The sequence below is a fragment of the Cervus elaphus genome, chromosome 5, assembly GCF_910594005.1.
Source record: "Cervus elaphus chromosome 5, mCerEla1.1, whole genome shotgun sequence".
Lineage (NCBI taxonomy): Eukaryota > Metazoa > Chordata > Mammalia > Artiodactyla > Cervidae > Cervus > Cervus elaphus.
The window spans coordinates 89,640,484-89,654,499 of NC_057819.1; the positions used below are offsets into that span (position 1 = coordinate 89,640,484).

The window sequence follows — 14,016 nt, forward strand, 5'->3', positions numbered from 1 at the left end:
GGACTAGATCTGATAAAGTGCCTGATAAACTATGGATGGAGGTTTGTGACATTGTATAGAAGACAGAGATCAAGACCATCCCCAGGAAAAAGAAATGCAAAAAAGCAAAATGTCTGACTGAGGAGGACTTACAAATAGCTGTCAAAAGAAGAGAAGTGAAAAGTAAAGGAGAAAAGGAAAGATATACCCATTTGAATGCAGAGTTCCAAAGAATAGCAAGGAAAGATAAGAAAGCCTTCCTCAGTGATCAGTGCAAAGGAATAGAGGAAAATGATAGAATGGGAAAGACTAGAGATCTCTTCAAGAAAATTAGAGATACCAAGGGAATATTTCATGCAAAGATGGGCTCAGTAAAGGACAGAAATAGTATGGACCTAAGAGAAGCAGAAGATATTAAGAGGTGGCAAGAATACACAGGAGAACTGTACAAAAAAGATCTTCATGACCCAGATAATCACACTGGTGTGATCACTCACCTAGAGCCAGACATCCCGGAATGTGAAGTCAAGTGGGCCTTAGGAAGCATCACTACAAGCAAAGCTAGTGGAGGTGATGGAATTCCAGTTGAACTATTTCAAATCCTGGAAGATGATGCGGTGAAAGTGCTGCACTCAATATGCCGGCAAATTTGGAAAACTCAGCCATGGCCACAGGACTGGAAAAGGTCAGTTTTCATTCCAATCCGAAAGAAAGGCAATGCCAAAGAATGCTTGAACTACCTCACAATTGCACTGATCTCACACACTAGCAAAGTAATGCTCAAAATTCTCCAAGCCAGGCTCCATCAATATGTGAACTGTGAACTTCCAGATGTTCAAGCTGGCCTTCCTCTACCTTTTAGAAAAGGCAGAGGAACCAGAGATCAAATTGCCAACATCTGCTGGATCATCAAAAAAGCAAGAGAGTTCCAGAAAAACATCTATTTCTGCTTTATTGACTATGCGAAAGCCTTTGACCGTATGGATCACAATAGACTGTGAAAAATTCTGAAAGAGATGGGAATACCAGACCCCCTGACCTGCCTCTTGAGAAACCTGTAAGCAGGTCAGGAAGCAACAGTTAGAACTGGACATGGAACAACAGACTGCTTCCAAATAGGAAAAGGAGTACATCAAGGCTGTATATTATCATCCTGCTTATGTAGCTTATATGCAGAGTACATCATGAGAAACGCTGGGCTTGAAGAAGCACAAGCTGGAATCAAGATTGCTGGGAGAAATATCAATAACCTCAGATATGCAGATGACACCACCCTTATGGCCGAAAATGAAGAACTAAAGAGCCTCTTGATGAAAATGAAAGAGAAGGGTGAAAAAGTTGGTTTAAAGCTCAACATTCAGAAAACTAAGATCATAGCATCTGGTCCCATCACTTCATGGCAAATAAACGGGGAAACAATGGAAACAGTGACAGACTTTACTTTATTGGGCTTCAAAATCCCTGCAGATGGTGACTGCAGCCATGAAATTAAAAGAAACTTACACCTTGGAGGAAAAGCTATGACCAACCTAGATAGCATATTAAAAAGTAGAGACATTACTTTGTCAACAAAGTCTAGTCAAGGCTATGGTTTTTCCAGCGGTCATGTATGGATGTGAGAGTTGGACTAAAAAGAAAGCCTAAGAATTGATGCTTTTGAACTGTGGTGTTGGAGAAGACTCTTGAGAGTCCCTTGGACTGCAAAGAGATCCAACCAGTCCATCCTAAAGGAGATCAGTCCTGAATATTCATTGAAAGGACTGATGCTGAAGCTGAAACTCCAATTCTTTGGCCATCTGATGCGAAGAACTGACTCACTGGAAAAGACCCTGATGCTGGGAAAGATTGAAGGCAGGAGGAGACGGGGATGACAGAGGATGAGATGGTTGGATGGCCTCACTGACTCGATGGACATGAATTTGAGCAAGCTCCAGGAGTTGGTGATGGACAGGGAAGCCTGGCATGCTACAGTCCATGGGGTCTCAAAGAGTCAGACACAACTTAGCAACTGAACTGAACTGAGACACCCTTTCAGCTTCTGCCTTGTTTTCCTCTCCATGTGACTACATGACACTGTCATAGCTTTTTTGCTCATCCGCAGCTCCCATCACCTCTATCTTTAACTGCAGGTCCCTGGACTACTAGGGCTTTTACAGATAGGCCCAAAAGGAGTTCAAAAATCCTTATCATTTTATGCAAAACTTCAATCAAACAGTTAAATGTTCATTCTGAGAAGAGAGAGATGGATTAGTCACCAGTTTCTCCAAGGTGTGCAGAGGCCGAACTACCGCGTCCAAGCTCACACAGCAGGCCAATGAATCCAAGAGACAGGTGTTGAGGCAAGGAATACAACTTTGTCTGGGTTTGGAAGCCAGGTTCTCTTACAGAACCAGAGAGAGAGAGGCAATGAGGAACTAAAGTCAGAAGGCAGAATAGAGAGGGAGAGGCATTGGGGAAGGAAAGTAAAAAGGTCTTCAGTCTGGCAACACATCTCCGGGAAGGGTCAGCCTTTGGAAGGGGTGTGTTAGTCTCCTTTATTCAAAGGTGGGCAAGGTCAGATTATCTCTCTCTGAGCTGAACAAAGGCACTTTAGTTTACAGGCAGGCAGAGGGACAGAGTCCTTTGAAGCAAGCCATTATGGATCATTATAATAACAAAAGCAATGAAAAACAAGCCAAGCAGTTTCCAACATGGAGTCAGAACTGGCTTCTTCTCTGCAACACATAAAAGGTTGAAAATCTACTAGGCTTGTTCTCCACGGTAGCTGTTCCTGTTTCCTCTGGCTTCCTTCTCAGAGCCTGGCACTCAGCCTATGTGGAGGAAAAACAAGTGGATGAAAAGGTCACCACTCCTAACTAGTTGTACTTTAGTTGTTTTTTTTTTTCAGTTGTAAGTCATGTTCAACTCTTTTGCAACCCCATGGACTGTAGCCTGCCAGGCTCCTCTGTCAATGAGATTTCCCAGGCAAGAATACTGGAGTGGGTTGCCATTTTCTTCTCCAGGAGATCCTCCTGATCAGGGATCAAACCCGCACATCTCCTCCTTGGCAGGTGGATTCTTCACCACCCCACCAGGGACTATGTGGCGTATAACACATAACAGACCTACAAACTGTCAGCCCCTAAACCTTGTTCTTCACGAAATTTGTCTGTAAGAGGAAAAGGAGAAGTAACTGGTGGGATCATGAAGCCAAGTGAAGGTTAAGGAGAAGACTCGAATAGATGTAGAACTTACGGAGATGCAGTCACACAGAGGAAAACTGAAGGGACAGGAGTGAGGAGGGAAGGAACATAATCACTTTAGCAAGGTCACAACTCAATCAGCTTAACTGTATATACTTTCAATCACCTTTTATGGCTCAAAAACTGTTCTAAACACCTTATTATGTTGAGTCATAGATTGCAGGGACCCTGGAGTGGTATAAAGAGCCCTAGATCAGGGGACTGAAGAATCTGGGTAAGATTCTGCTACTTGTCATCAATACAGCCTTGGGTGAGACTCTCTAAACCTCAGTTACTTCACCTGTAAAATGGGAGCATCACCTTGGATCCCCTTGCACCATGGTTGCCATGAGGCTCAGAGATGATGCCAGATATTACAAACAGGGAACTTCCCACCAGCAGAAGTTGTACTGACAGATTCCAACATCGCAGAAAACCAGACTTCAGAAGCTACAGTTGTTCAGTTCAGTTCAGTTCAGTTACTCAGTCATGTCCAACTCATTGCAGTCCCATGGACTGCAGCACGACAGGCTTCCCTGTCCACCACCAACTCCCAGAGCTTGCTCTAACTCAGTCCATCAAGTAGGTGATGCCATCCAACCATCTCATCCTCTGTTGTCCCTTCTCCTCCTGCCTTCAGTCTTTCGCAGCATCAGGGTCTTTTCCAGTGAGTCATCTCTTCGCATCGGGTAGCCAAAGTACTGGAGCTCCAGCTTCAGCATCAGTCCTTCCAATGAATATTCAAGACTGATCTCCTTTAGGATTGACTGGTTTGATCTCCTTGAAGTCAAAGGGACTCTCAAGAGTCTTCTCCACCACCACAGTTCAAAAGCATCAATCCTTCCGCCCTCAATTTTCTTTATGGTCCAACTCTCACATCCATTCATGACTACCAGAAAGACCATAGCTTTGACTACTAGCACCTTTGCTAGTAAAGTGATGTCCTACCTCTGTGTGCCAACAAAGCTGATCTGATGACTTCCCGACTGGATGCTATCAGGTCCACCTTGTATAAGTCCCTGTCCTCATCCTGCCCCACCTGGTTCTCAGTAATCTCAGCTTTCCCACCCAAGACCTTTGGGTTGTACTTTACACTGTTCCTCTCTCTCTCTATACCATCTGCCATTCTGCTTCCCATAGGGACTTCCCATTTGCTGTCTCAGCCCAGTTGCCATAACATCATGGTTCATCTCAGTGTAGATACAGCACATCCCTACTTCTCCTTATAGATTCCATTTAGCCTTCTTTCCAGACTGAAGCCTCCTTATCTACACATGCCTGCCAGCCCTTTCTAGGATTTTTTCAATGGCTAGTGAGCATGAGACCACAGCCATCCCCTCCTAAAACTGTGGGGCTGAGGACAAACAAGCATTTCAGATGCTTTTGTGCAGGCAGAGACTCAGGTGAGATATCTGAAAGTACTCTGAAACCCTTACAGTGGTCCACATACCCAGGGCATTATTGCTGATCTTTTGCTGGGTTTGGGGCAGTAGGGGTGTGTGTGAGGGGGTGTTGCTAAGGGAGGTGTCTGTAGTAGGTGGGGGGAGAGGAACTGAGTTGGTTGAAAGGGTTGAAAGCCAGGGAATTCCTCTTTCCTCTCATCCTCAGGAGACAGGTTCTGCTCAGGGTTCTGTCTGGCCACAGGTGATAAATATATTTATGCACAAGAGCAACAAGCAGCCATAGATCTTCTATATGGGAGGCAGTTTCCTTTTATTTCAACCACACGAAATGGGGCCCAACCAATGAGCCGGTTCAAAAAAAGAGATCAACGCGGAATTGTAAAATGGCCGAGGCTAAAAGCTCCATTTAATAAAACCTGGAAAATAAAAGCCCTAAGAGCAGAGTACCTCCTTGTGCTTTGAAAAGAGAAATTGCATATTAGAAGGTTGGGAAAAGCAGACGAGAAAAGAGGTTGGGGATCTTTTGCAGAGGGTGGCAGTGGGAGGGTGGGCTACAGAAGAGGTGTGTGGGAAAAGCCAGAGCTCATTCAGGGAGACAGGGGTGTATGTTGTCACTCATTCTGCAGACATTTATTGAGCATTTGCTGTGAGCCAGGTAAGACTGTCTTGCGCAAACAAGACATGTCCAGTTTCAGCACTATTCCCCATGGCATCGCTTGCAAACATTCAGTCACTCAAATTCTACCTTCAAGATTGTTGCCATTTCTGCAGGCTGGTTTTTCTATTATTTGTTCAACCGTTTAATTTAAATTGACTTACTTTTTAAATGTAAATACCAACCTGAGTCTTACCCATGAAATCACAAATTCAAAGTGTGGGCTCTATTTTCTCTAGTATACATTAAAATGAATACATGATCATAAGACCTATCCTTGTCTGAATTAATGCTTTCTTTTTTAAAATATTAATCAAAATGTTTGCTTTTAATATAATTACATAAATACTAACTTAAGATGGGTTTATTTATTCCTTCCTATTTGATATATTTAATTAACTAGTTTATAGTCCATCCCATTTCTCCAGTCAACACTTATTTTTTTAAAATTATTTTTTAAATTGGAAGGTAATTACGATGTCATGTTAGTTTCTGCTTCAGCTGTAAGTGTACATACATCCCCTCTCTCTCCAGCCTTCCTCCCACGCCTCCCATCCCAACCCTTTAGGTCATCACAGAGCAACGGGCAGAGCTCCCTGTGCTATATAGCATTTTGCACTAGCTGTCTGTTTTCCACATGGTAGCGTATATATGTCAATGCTACTCTGCCAATCCGTCCCACCCTCTTCTTCCCCTGCTGCGTCTACATGTCTGTTTTCCATGTCTGTACCTCTAATCTTGTCCTACACATAGGTTCAACGGTACTCTTTTTCTAAATTCAACATATATGTGTTAATATACGATATTTGTTTTTCCCTTTCTGACATATGACAGACTCTAGCTTCATCCACATCTCTACAAATGACCCAGTTTTGTTCCTTGTATGGCTGAGTAATATCCTATTGTGTATATGAACCACAGCTTCTTTATCCTTTCCTCTGTTGATGGGTATCTAGGCTGCTTCCTTGTCTCAGCTATTGTAAATAGAGCTGCAGTGAGCACTGGGGTGCGTGTGTTTTTTTGAATTATGGTTTTTCTCGGGGTGAGCTGGGCTCCTCAGGTGGCACTAGTGGTAAAGAACCTGCCTGCCAATTCAGGAGACATAAGAGACGAAGATTCAATCCCTGGGTCAGAAAGATCCCCTGGAGGAGGGAATGGCAACCCACCCCAGTATTCTTGCCAAGAGAATCCCAATGGACAGAGGAGCCTGGAGGGCTATGGTCCACAGGGTCACAAAGAGTCAGACATGACTGAGGCGACTTAGTGCACATGCACTCACAAGGTGTTAATACTTTCTAAAAGTGTCTTTATAAACCACACATTGGGAAATGCTTCTGGGTGGGGGGTGAGATGTCCATTAGCAATTAGTTTGGCATCACATAATGAAAAACCCCAAATAGCTTGCTTAAACAAGGTAGAACATTGTTTTTATCTAACATAAAAGAAGTCTAGAGATAGACAATCCAAAGCCTGATGTGGTTGCTCCCAGGTTTTAAAACACCCAGATTCTTATTTTTTAGCAACACTATCCAAGGATGTTCTTCCATTCTCTCTTTTTACATCTTTATTGAATCTGTTACAATATTGTTTGTGTGGGTTTTTTTTGTTGTTGTTGTTGTTTTGTTTGTTTGTTTGTGTTTTATGTTTTGGTTTTTTTGGCTGAGAGGCATGTGAGATCTTACCTCCCCGACCAGAGATTGAACTCACACCCACTTCATTGGAAGGCAACATCTTAACCACTGGGCCACCAGGGAAGTCCCCCCTCCATTCTCAAAGTCATTTCATGGCCCAAGATGGTTGCCACTGCATCATCCATCACATCTATATTCTGGGAGGCAGTAAGAAGGGAGAGGAGGGCAAAAGATGTCCTGCCCACTTAAGTCAGCTCTCTTTGAGGAGCTTTTCTACAAGTTCCCCCAATGATTTCTCTTGTTATTTTTTGGCTAGAATGTTATCAGATGGCTGGCTATAACTTAAGCTGCAGGGGAGTCGTGTTTGCTGCATGAGTGAGAGTCCAATTCTAGGTACCTCTTGCACCCTGAGCCTCCCTATTTGGTCTATACTGCTTGTGTGAACTTCTGCCCTTGTTCCATCCTTGACTTTCAGTTATCTCCACGAGAACTAGGACTTGGCCCAGAACCCTAGACTGGGTAAGTGGTGGTGATAGGACTCTGCTGCTTTGTTTTCATCCAGCTTCTAAAAGGAGATCCTGATTCAGGAACTTTTTTCATTGACTTGGATGTACTCCCTTGACTTTAAATCTGGACCCTACCTGATACTGAGAATCAGTGCTACCTAGAAACCCCTTCTGACTTAACTACATGCCGGTCCCAGACTAGACCCCTGAGACATTAATTTCTGTTTGGATTGTATGGGAGTTAGCTTTGCTCCCTTTCCTGCCCTTGGCATCCAGTGAATTCTATCAAATCCTCTGTCTCTGATCCACCTCTCCCTTCTTGCCATTTGGCTTTCTAGGTGGTGAGGGCCATGCTGGGTAAATATAACCTGATCATCTCTCTTCTCCCAGTGTGACTTCCAGGCGTTCCAGACTTTCTTCTTCTTCCGCTGCTGCTGTTAAGTGTTCACCCTCAAGATACTTTGGCCTCTCCTACTGGTTTACATTCTTCTGGGCTGGAAGAGAAAATATCGAGTTCTCTGACTCTGTCTGCAATTGCTTCCAGCTCAGTCCTTGTTGCTTTTTTATTCCTATGAAATGAAGGATCTACAGTAGGTGCACTTATCTCCAAGTGTGAAGCTTTTCTGTTAATGGCTTCTACAAAAATCCCTGAGCAGCAAGATGTAACATTGTTATACAGTAATTAGAGATTAGTTAATATTTAACCTTTCATTTAATAATGAGCTTCAGTGTCATGGAAAAAAACATAATTGCCAAGCTTATGTATTATTCACCTATCATGTTCTCTTTTGGATCTCAACACCCAGCACTCCAAGAACATTCAACAAATGTTTACCAAAAGAAAGGATAAATAAATGAATGAGTGCACAATAATATTTGTTCTCATTTCTTCATGCCCCAAGGGAATCTAAATCTGTAGCTCATGATGACATAGGTACACATTACCATCCATCTTCTAAAGTAGAGTTGTAAGATCTAGAGCTAGGGGTCAGCAAACTTTTCCTGTGAAAATCCAGATAATAAATATTTTAGACTGCAGGCCATATGGCCTCTGTTGCAACTACTCAAGCTGCCCTTGGAGCGCAAAAACAGCCAAAGACAGAATGTAAACAAATAGACATGGCTGTGTTCCAATAAAACTTTTCACACGTTGTTAAGTGTTATTCTATTACTCTTGCCAAGTATTATTCTATTGTTCTTCTTTCGTAAACTCTATTTGTAGCTCACAGGCTGTATAAAAGCTGGTGGCAGACCACATTTGGCCGTGGGCCATAATTGGCCAACCCAGATCTAGAATACAATTGTCAAACTTTAGCACATATAACAACTACCTGAGGGACTTCCCTGGTGGTCCAGTGGTTAAGAATTCCTCTCCCAATGCAGGGGGCACCGGTTCCAACCCTGATCATGGAACTAGATCCCATATACCTCAACTAAAACCTCACATGCTGCAACTAAGACCTGGTGCAGTCAAATGAATAAATATTTAAAAAAAGAACTACCTGAGATACTTTTTTAAAAATACTGATTGCCAGGCTCTGCAGCTCAGAAATCCATTTAAGTAGGGATGAATAGAAATTGGCATTTTTAGAAAGCCGGTGATTCTGGTGCAAGTAGTTCTAAGATCAAACTATGAGAAAACCAACCATGTTAATTAAGGCAGGTTAGGCAGCCAAAGGGGCTTCCCTGGTGGCTCATGGGTAAGCAATCTACCTGCAGTGCAGGAGATGCAGGTTGGGAAGATCTCCCCTGGAGGAAGAAATGGCAACCCACTCCAATATTCTCACCTGGAAAAATCCCATGGACAAAGGAGCCCGGTGGGCTATAGTCCATAGGGTTGCAAAGAGTCAGATACAAGTGAGTGACTAAGCTTGCATGCACTCAGGCAGCCAAAACAAATGGACCCCCAAATGTTACGGACTTAATACAACAGAAGTTAATCACATAGACTTCTGGGTAATTATTCAACTCATGGATGACTCTCCTCCACACATATATTAAAGACCTCAGGTTCTGATGAAATCCAAAGCCACCCTGGAAGTTGACATCCACAAGCAGGGGGGAGAATAAACATTAGGAGCAGAGCTTGTGGGAGGTTTATAGGGGACAAAAATCTGGAAGTGGTGAGCATCACTGCTACTCCATCTCAAGAAGTTGGTGAATGGCCTTACCCAGCTAGAAGGAGGGTGGGGGAAATAGTCCAGCTGGAGACCTAAGAAGATGTTGACTTAAAAAATATTCACAACCTAAAAGTTGAGAGTTGTATTTCATTTGGTGAGAATTTTTAGGACTTCCTCCTTCCTCCTGGACTTCCTCCAGGGACTTCAAGCCAAAGAGAGAGCATTTCAAGTGACCCTGAAAGAACCATTCCTGTTCCAAGGAGGTGAGGGGAGGAGGCAGTTTACATAGAAGTTTTGCAATGAAGAGCAGGTAGTCTGAACATTAAAAAGATTATTGTTAATTAAAGAGAACCACAAAAAAAAAAAAAAAGAGAACCAGATATCCCAAGTTAAGAAATTTAGTACTTGTCTAAGTATGGGAAGATGCGGGAGTCTGGGCTCACTGAAATCATTCCTTGCATATGCATCTCGATTATCCTGAGCCAACATCCTGCATCTTCTCACATTCTGAGCTCCCTTGGGGCTCACCGTAGGGAGTGGCTGCAGTCCTGATGGCTGCCAGATCACAGGTATTTTTCTCCTTCCTGAGTGCCCTGAGGGCTCTGGAAGTCACATTGGAGGCCTGCAATTACTGATGACTATGACATCCTTGTTTACTGATGTGGCAGGAAATATTCCCTTTCTTGAAAAGAGCATCGATTTTGATGCCTGGCTCCTCTTGTCCCAGCCCTTGAAATAAAGGCAATAACTAACTGCTAATGGTCTGCTGCTGCTGCTGCTGCTGCTGCTAAGTCGCTTCAGTCGTATCTGACTCTGTGTGACCCCATAGACAGCAGCCCACCAGACTCCCCTGTCCCTGGAATTCCCCAGGCAAGAACCCTGGAGTGGGTTGCCATTTCCTTCTCCAATGCATGAAAGTGAAAAGTGAAAGTGAAGTCGCTCAGTCATGTCCAACTCTTAGCAACCCCATGGACTGCAGCCCACCAGGCTCCCCCGTCCCTGGGATTCTCCAGGCAAGAGTACTGGAGTGGGGTGCCATTGCCTTCTACTCATTGCAAATTTAAGCCTTGAGTGACAAGATATTAGACCCAGTTCTACCATTTCCAAGTCATGGGAACTTGGACCTCAGCCCCATAATCTGAAAAATCAGAAGAACTGAATAACCTCCCCTGCCCGCCTCCCTCACTGAAGTCTGAAGCCCACAGTGACCCTGTGTGCTTGTGGGGAGGGAGAAGTTCCGCTCTGACTGGGGATGGGGCAGGGGGTCTTCCTGAGGAAGCTGGGGCTTGGGTGACTCTCTTCACTGTAGAGAGTGGTTCTCAGTGTGGTCCCCAGGTTAGGAACAACAGCACCACCCAGGAATTTGTTATAAATGCAAGCTCTCAGGCCCCACCCAAACCCAGCTCAACAGAAACTCTGGGGGTGCGCCTGGCAATCTGTGTTTTAAGGAACCCTCCCAGTGATCCTGATGCAAGCTTGAATTTAGAGTCACTTCTCCAGACCCCCCCTAACGTCTACACTGTTCCCTACAGGAAGTTAAAGGAAAAGAAAGCCCTCCTTCCTTGTCATGGAGGCTGAGACCCCCCTGGAAACTGCTTGCTTTTAGTGACAAGATTTCTGCAGCAGCAGCAGCAGCAGTGAGCCACAGAGACACACCCCCAGCATCCCCTCTGAGCCCCGGGGCTGCATCAAGCCCTCTGATTGCAGTGGCTGAAGAATAGCTCATTTTCCAAAGACCTAATTACATAATGAGGCCTTCATGCCTGTGAAGCTCATTCCAAATTGTGCAGCCAGGTGCTAGCTCTGAGCACCATGGATTGGAAGCCTCATCTGAATACTGTTAAGACAAGAGGTGAACGCACTTTGTGGCCAACAGCACTACCTGCAGTGGTGGCCTTTTGAGCTCCCCTCCCACCCCCACTGAGCAGCACACAGCAACTCCTAATTACGGTGGAGACCAGCCAGGAGCCTAGGGAGGCAGACTGGCCACATCGTCAGGGATGTGCTGGCACTTCTGGTCCCCTTGTCTGCTCAGCATTGTTGCCTTTCCTCCTCCACAGCCTCCGAATCCAGAAGTGGTACAGGGACGGGAGAGGACTGGACCAAAGATCTGAAGTGTGGCCTGGCTGCCGGCCAGTTGGGCAAGCTTTCTGGAGCTGCTGAGTTTTCTCGAGCCTTTTCTGGAAAAAAATGGAACAATGATCCTTGCCTCATAGGGCTGTTCTGAAGATACAATAAAACTGAATTTATTAAAGTGATTGGCTCAGCACCTCCTATGAGCAGGCAGGTGCTCACACAGGTTCCAGCCTCATCAGTCGCCTCTACTCCCCACCCTTGCCTCCTGTTGTGATGGGTCAATGGGTGTCCTGGAATTCTCTGAACGTTTACTCATGCTGTCTCTCTGCTGAAATACTCATTACACTTATCCCCCACTCCTGGTTGACTCCTACTTGTCTGTCAGATCTCAGCTTTAAACATCACCACCTCCAGGAAGACTGTACTAACCACCACCCCAATCTAGGTTAGTTTCTCTTTCTCTGAGATCTCATCGCCCTGATCCCTCCTAGTCCAGCACCAACTGTATAAGATCTGAGCACACAGGAAACATGCCTGTCTTCACAAGTGTAGCCCCACGCCTAGTAATTAGTAGGTGTACAATGCAATAAATGCCGAATGAAAACATGAACAGCGTGTGGTTAGTTGCTCAGTCATGTCTGACACTTTGCAGCCCCATGGATTGTAGCCCACCAGGCTCCTCTGCCCATGAACTTTCCAGGCAAGAATACTGGAGTGGGGTGCCGTTTCCTACTCCAGAGGATCTTCCCAACCCAAGGATTGAACCTGGGTCTATTGCATCTCCTGCATTGACAAGCAGATTCTTTACCACTAGAGCCACCCAGGTAGGTGTGCAGTAAATGATGAATGAGTGATTGAATGAATGAACAAATCTTGCCAAAGCTCAGTCTTTGATTAGGATCAACTCATCAATTCAGCGAGAGCTGTTATGGGAAGAGAGGAATCCAAAATAGATAAAATACAGTCCCCCACATTCAAATAACTTAAATCTTAAAAGCTGTGTATGTAAGAAATGCAAGGCACTTCCTGGGAGCAAGAAGCTCCTCCACCAATCCATACCCGGTAACAAATTCTGCCCCAGGAAATTTCTCGGGATCTTGTGAGATGGAGCCCTAGGCATCATCTCACCATTACTCTGTTTTCTGCTCAGATGGGCTCTGAGCCAGACTGTTCCTCCAGTGCTGCCTCTCGAATGTGTGTACATGGGCTTTTATGCTTTTTGTGTTATCTGCTGCCATTCAAAACTCTGAATATACACACAAACGTACACACGTAATCACATACACAGCATATTTCTTGCTCCCAGTGAAGATGAATGAGTCAGCCCCTTCTCCAGTTTGTTATGGCCAGCACATACATGTGTGTATGTTAATCGCTCAGTTGTGTCTGACTCTTTGCGACTCTAGGGACTGTAGCCTGCAAGGCTCCTCTGTCCATGGTGTTCTCCAGGCAAGAATACTGGAGTAGGTAGCCATTCCCTTCTCCAAGGGATTTTCCTGAGCCAGGGAACAAACCTGGATCTCTGGCATTGCTGGTGGATTCTTTACTGTCTGAGTCATCAGGGAAGCCCAACACGTGCATACTGGAATCTATTTAACAGGTGGATACCAAGCACTTACTCTACAGGACATGAAGCCAGATGCACACATGTGGGGAGGAGGTTTGGGGAGAGGACAGTGGTGAATAAGAAGACATGGCTCTGCCCTCCAGTAATCCTTCTAGGAGGCTGACAAACCATGATAAATGCTGAGTGTACAATCAGGGGAGCTGACAGAGTGGTAGGGGTCAGCAGAAAAAGGAGTGATGATTGAGTGGAGACCCGAAGACTGGGGAGGGGTGTCCATCAAGCCCACCAAGAAAAGCTGAAGAAAATTCCCTGCAAAGGAATAGCCTACACCCAGCCTTGCAATGCAGGAGACCTGGGTTCAATCTCTGGGTTAGGAAGATGCCCTGGAGAAGGGAAAGGCTACCCACTCCAGTATTCTGGCCTGGAGAATTCCATGGACTGTATAGTTCATGGGATCGCAAAGAGTCAGACACGACTGAGTGACTTTCACTCAGTGCATAGGAAGGAATCCAGAGCACTTAGAAGGACAGCACTGCTGGAGAGCAGAGAGGAAGGGGGAACTGATGGGGAGGGGACTGCAGAAGCAGGAACAGGACGGATCCTGTGGAGGGATTGGGTGGTTCCCCCAAGAACAATGGGAAGGATTGTAAGCAGCTGGGACTTGGTCAGGTCTGCACAATTAAAAGTTTGTGCAGGATGTCATGGCAACAAGAATACCAGTTAGAAGACTATTTCTACCAGGGAAGAGATTGGATCATCTTCACTAGGAAGATGGTGGGGGTGGAGATATGGGGATGAATGAATTTAAAGATGCTTATGGACCATCACTGGAAGAGTCTTGAATAGACCCATGTTATA

General features: G+C 45.0%; 1 protein-coding gene across 1 annotated transcript in view; it reads left to right on the plus strand.

Moving 5' to 3' along the window:
• ASIC2 (acid sensing ion channel subunit 2) overlaps nucleotides 1-14,016 on the plus strand; it is a 1,206,795-nt gene that overhangs the window by 818,043 nt on the left and 374,736 nt on the right. The window lies entirely within an intron of this gene.